Source organism: Protopterus annectens, chromosome 1.part0, assembly GCF_019279795.1.
Source record: "Protopterus annectens isolate FY-2018-M chromosome 1.part0, PAN1.0, whole genome shotgun sequence".
Taxonomy (NCBI): domain Eukaryota; kingdom Metazoa; phylum Chordata; order Ceratodontiformes; family Protopteridae; genus Protopterus; species Protopterus annectens.
In genome coordinates this window covers 1333995997-1334001996 of record NC_056725.1, presented here as the reverse complement: position 1 = coordinate 1334001996, position 6000 = coordinate 1333995997, and the positions used below count along the sequence as shown (strand labels likewise).

Sequence of the window (6000 nt, the reverse complement as noted above, 5' to 3'; positions counted from 1 at the left end):
ATATTAAGTCTAAGTTTCTCATATCTCTCAGTTTTTCCCTTACTCTGAGTTACAGCAATCTTAGAGTTAATAGCAGTAGTGTGAAGGAAGGGGGGGGTCACCATGCAAAAGTGTTTGAAAGGTGGAACAGCTGAGTTTCAAAATTCTCTGCTTTACTCATTGAATCCCATAACTCCCACTAAGGGGTTTCACACTATTGAAAGGGAGCTAATTCAAGAGGTGTCAAGTAAAGGGCAGACATGAACTGGGTTTTAGAAGACAGGCCCTCACTCTTAGGAGTGCTTACTCCAATCAAGATGAGACCTAAGGGGAGCAACATACTAGTGTTAATGTGTCTATTCATCCATACACACAGGGGCAGATGCCACTAAAATGCAAAACAGCAAGCAAACATCCAAAGCCATAGGTGTGCTTACAGGCCCTCAGGCATGGGATGGACTGTAAGTTTTCTCATCTCTGGATACTAAGCCTTCTTTGACTCAGGAGGGGGGAAGAGGAGTATCCTTCCACAGCCTGAATTCAAACACCAATCCTTTGCTAGTGAATTCCATGCAGGCAAGCTAGTAGCAGTGGTGCACTGGACCCACTAGTATGGGTGAGGGTCCAGTGCTTTAGCCTCAGACTAAGCCCTCAGAATATCTGCCCAGGGCAGCATCTCTCTTGATCCACTCCCTCAGTGTCATCAGATAATGTAAGTTGAACTCTCTATGGAAAAAACAGCAGGTAGCAAGCCCTTGTGGTTACGTTTTTATGATATGCTTCAGCAGATCAAGCACATGTCCTTAAGCTTGGGAAGTAGTAATTTCAACAACTAAGCCAAGCTGGAGAACAGTAGTAGTAGTACTATTATCAATACTAGTAGAGGTAGTAGCAGTAGTAGTACTATTAGTAATACTAGAAATAGAGGTAGTAGTTGAAGCAGAGGTGGTAGTAGTAAAAGAAACCTCAACAATTGCCATTAGGAGTTCAGGTACATGTATTGGAGAAAGCGACTCTGAGTTCTTTAACACCTGTGATGGCAAGTTGCATTTACCACCATGTAGAAAGATGCAAAGGTGTCTCATCTTTAGAATGAGACGTCAGAGGAACTATTTTTCCTTTACCAAACCTTTTTCGCCAGCTCTTTTTTGTTTAAATTCTCTAGGCTATCCCATAATTTTAGAAGTACTTGTTTCCAACTTGTCATATGTGTTCCCTACCTTCGGTCAAGCTCCACCATTCAACCTCTTTTTCCATCTACTGTAAAATAAAGGTCTAAGTTTCAGATCATTCTTTTTGAGGTCATCTATGGACTGTTTCAGCCCTTTTACTTTGATCGCAAAGCAAAGGATATTCTCATTTTTCAACAACATTCTTCCAAGGATACAGACATGCTGCTTTTGTATAAGTATTCCATTACAAGTCTTTAAACTACAAACATTTTTCATCACAGCTTGATATTCTATGCTATAGTTAGTGCAGCAGAATCAGTGTAAGGGTTTATGTTCTTACACCTCAAAATGCTATTGTCATGCTGATGTGAATTTTGTTCCTCAGTCTGTCAGAATGGGATTTGCGTGCCTATAATAAGACATGGCCAAGTCATTATAAATGAGCTTTTGGATTTTCTCCCTTTAGTTACAAAGGCAGCACAGTGAGCCACTGGCTTTTCAGACTGAGTTGGTGCTTCTATCAGTTGAATGCTCTGATTTTTACTTACTTAAAGTTTGTAAAAGCCTTTTTTCAGTCCATTTATAGTGTCAATATAAAACCTGAAAAAGCGGGTGTGATTAAGAGTTCAAAGCTACACTCCTCCGCCCTTCCTTACACATTTGCAGACTGTGAAAGCTGTCAGCTTTGCTCCATCATTAGAAAGCACTAAATGACAACTACCTGCATGCTTGATACTTTTCAACTTTGTAGTACAACAAATTAAGGCAAAGATGATAAGTACTTACTAGCCTGTTTATGTAACACAATACGCAACTCACCCTTACTCTTCTTATAAACATTTCTCCAGCAACATTTCTACGGAAAAGTAAGACTTTTCTGACCTCAGAAAGATTATCTCAGCATGTAAAAATGTAGGCAATCAGCTGACACTAAAAACTATGGGATTTATGTAATTTTATGCCTGGCCTTTTCTGTTTCAAGAAGGCCAAAACTACCTTGGGGAATTCAAATAAATTATCAGTGAAAGTCCAGGAAGTATGTGTGTGTGTGTGTGTGGGGGGGGGGGGTATAGGTCAAGGCAAAGTGGCAGTTACCAGTTTCATCTCTGGTGCTTTGTAGCTTCAGAATAGCCACTTTGGAGGCCTCAGACTTCAGGTTAAGAATTGAGACCTCAAAGCAGACTCCTGGAATCTCATCATGGAAAAGAAAACTAGGGATCTCACCTTCTCCCTTCAGTAATCAGTATATGAGCCTGTGAGATTGAAGGGCCTTTAATCTCAACTGGCAAGTTAAAGATGGTAGTCCAGGAGGACATTTGATATACAGATGGAGTGGTAGCCTGAACAGCAGTCACACTGCTGGCTTGGAGAAAAAAAAAAAAAAAAAAAAGAATGCAAGGTAGGTGGCTACAAAAGCATTACCACACCCAGGGTCACCAGAACCAGGGAAGTCAAGAGTTATCCAACCTGACTTCTTAGCTGTCCAACGCTTCTTGCTGTCTCTCTTATACAGCTGTTTTTCATTTGCCAGAAAGCTCCCCAGAAAGTTTGGCTGACACCATGGCAGCATGGAACTAGGCCTGTGCCCTTTTCTTGGCTGTGAACTTCTAGAAAGACTGATGCCTTCAACAGACTGTCTAGACTGAGGTCAACTAAACACTTGTGAAACTCTTAGCAGCGAATCTGTTTACTACTGCATGCAATGCAATTATTCACTCTGAACACACAACTCCATCACAAATGGTTTCAGAATCAGATATTCAGCTAAGTCAATAGTAATAAAAAAGATAAGAAAAAAAAATCCCCCTTGGAATACTTATGCTCTTAGAAGCAGGCCAACTGACATCCGCTGACTGCTGTGAAAAATATGTTAGTGTGCAACTGCTCAGCTAGAAATATGGTGCTAGCTGACATAACTCCTATAATACTGACATCCCTGCATCTTGTTTGGTGGGGGGGTGCTCAGCCAAAGTCCAGGAGGAATGTAAAGTTCTGGAAGTTGAGCCAGGCCAGTCAAGCTACCTGCACAGATGGTACCCCAAAACTGAGGACTGCAATAGCAAACACTACAACAAACATCTACATAACTTCTACTGTGCAGTCTAGGTCACACAGACCGTGACAAATTCAAACAATGTAAGATATTAAAAAGGAAAACCGGGAGGGACTTGCATGACATGCTGCACGGAAAACAGTGGAAATAAACATAAAATAAGAAAAAAAGTATTGAAGGATTTCTGAGCACTAACAAATATCTAGGAGATATTGCAGGAAGAAAAGAAAATAACTGTAGGATAAAGTTAATGCTGGAAGCTGGAGTTTCCCTTTGATGTTGTGTGTTCATTTTGTTGCGCTTTTTTTTTCTTTAAGACAGGTTGGGACAAGATGTGTCTTTTATAGATAAATTAGGTTAGTATTTTTAGTACATGGTTTCAACCATCTTCTCTCTCCTTTTTGGAAGTTCAGATGTAAAGGCCTTTGTTTTTCACATCTTATTTGCAATGTGATTTACTAACCAGACATCCATTACATTTCTAACATGAAATGTTAATGACTTTCAGGATAAGAAAATTAAAACTGGTCTGGCCTACCCTATGCAAGGCTTGAGTTTCTTTATTGGGCAGCAAGTTAGCAAACTTCTGTAATCTTTACATCTTGTGCTGGATCAAGAGCATGAGGGTGAACATATCCAGTTAGGATCCTGCACTACTAAGCAATAGGTTTAGAGAGAGATGTCTGTCATCTTGGGAGCTGTTATAAACAGGGTCCATGTATTCTTGACTGCATATACGGCATGCTCGACAAGTGTTTCCATGGGGTGCTTAGGCAAAAGCGCCTCCTCTTTCTTCTTTCCCACACATTCATTAAGTTTTTCTGGGGAGAAGTAATACAGGCAATAGGCCAGTCAATGGGGAACTTCCTACTCAAAATCCCTATCTGTTTAGAAAGACAACTTACTCTAGATCCTCTTGATTGTTCTTTAGGAGAAGGAGTCCCCTGCATTTACAATCTCCAACAAAGAAAACCCTGGGTAAAGCTGATAAGGCATGGGGTAGAGCATCACACTGGCATTAAGTGATTCGCAGCTGCACTCAGGGGTGTCCTTACTAAATGGTGGATAAGGGACATAACAGGCACAAAATGGAGCTGGGCTGGCATAAGGTCACTTTCCCCAAAGGTACAATCCCAAATCCATGTCAACATGTTCCACCAAACTTCAGACACTGGCCTGAAGTTGAAAGCTTGAAACATGAGCTTTGTTGTTGTAAGATGCTGTGGACCTCTTGTACCCATGCCACTGGACCCTGCTAAGTCTAGCTAGACATGAGGCAAAGAGTCCTTGGTCACAAAAGTATGATCAACTAGCCACTGTGCAGATATGGAAGGGGAGGGGGAGGGGAAGAGGAGCAAAAAGTCCTTTGCCCCAAGTATAGTAGTCAACCTGCATCTGGGTGACTTAAGGGATCAGGACAGTTTTAGACAAATGTGCTTCAGCTCATCAAATGGGGTAAAGAAGAGCACAAACAGCCCATGCCAAACTCCATGTGAGCCGGTTTGTACTTCCTCAAGTTAATTCATCATCTGCCAGAAAGAAAGATGTATGGGAGATGCAGCCTTTATTAGATAACAGACTTACTACATGACAAGTCAAAAATTGTTACTGAAATTGACCGATCTTTCTTCTTCGCAAAGTCCAAGTGTACTATTTAATTCTTTGGCCTTCTGATTGTGCTGTGCTTGGTTTCCTCCCACTGACTCATGCACAGTGACCTTTGAAATGTTGAAATCAGAGTAGGCCATGAGTTTCTCTCTCCAATGTCAGCAAGTAGCTAGACTGAATGACTGGCACTTAACTATAGTGTTTTACATCCTGCAGATTCCCAATCTGTAGAATAAATGCTAGTGGTGGTGGAGGGTCTTGTTTTGTTATTTTGTGATCACACAAAAATCCTAGAAGGTTTCCAAGAACTGTTAACTAAAGCTGGGAACACTGTACGACCGGCATAAAAAACATGAGAGGAACCAGGCTTGTGCTTCTAGTACAGTGTGTGATGTAGCAGTGTTTATCGTAGAGCACATCCCTCCCTGAGTGGAGGATGAGTGGATGAAACTGGAATAAAAGACCAGATGAACCAAACTTCAGACCCACTAAGGATAGTCCCAAATGTGAGAACACACAAATGATAGTGCAGAATACACAAGTGTTAAGTGGTCCCACTGCTTGGCAGATACAGGCCTCCATAGATCTGTGGCACAAAGTAATGATTCACACTCAATGGTGGGAAGAGCAGTAAAGAATAAAGCACAGAGTGATGCTGCATTACTTGCTGCTGCTGACAGTGCCTGCTTACCATCACAACAGTAGATAGACAAAAAGAAAAAAAAAAAGGAAATTATGCAGCAAAATTCTATTACATTAGGATCAACAGTTCAAAAATGAAATAAGGAAGAGACGGATACATACAAAATACTACCTATCCAGTGTCACAAGGAAATATTTAGTTTTTATTTTTATTCATCCTTTGTTGGCCGGGTTAGACCCACTAGGCTAGTAGTCTCTTTTCAGAAGAGACCTATGGTGATATTTCTATTACTAGGGGAATATGGCCATAACACGAGGGGAACGGTCTCAGAATCTTTTCGATAGGCACTGTGAGATCTTTTACATGCACATTAGCTACCACCATCTCAGGCAGCTGGGACCTTGGTTTAACATCTTATCTGAAGGATGACACACTAAGGAGTGCAGCACCCACCCATTATGCTTCTCTGCAGTGTCAGCAGTCTGTCTACCTGATGTGGGAATAGAATCAACAGCCTTTCACACCACAGTCTATTGTGCTACTTG

The 6000-nt window shown here is 41.2% G+C and overlaps 1 protein-coding gene across 4 annotated transcripts in view; it reads right to left on the bottom strand.

The window, feature by feature from the left end:
• The window catches only part of XRCC6 (X-ray repair cross complementing 6), a 367025-nt gene that overhangs the window by 92539 nt on the left and 268486 nt on the right, over nucleotides 1-6000 (bottom strand). The window lies entirely within an intron of this gene.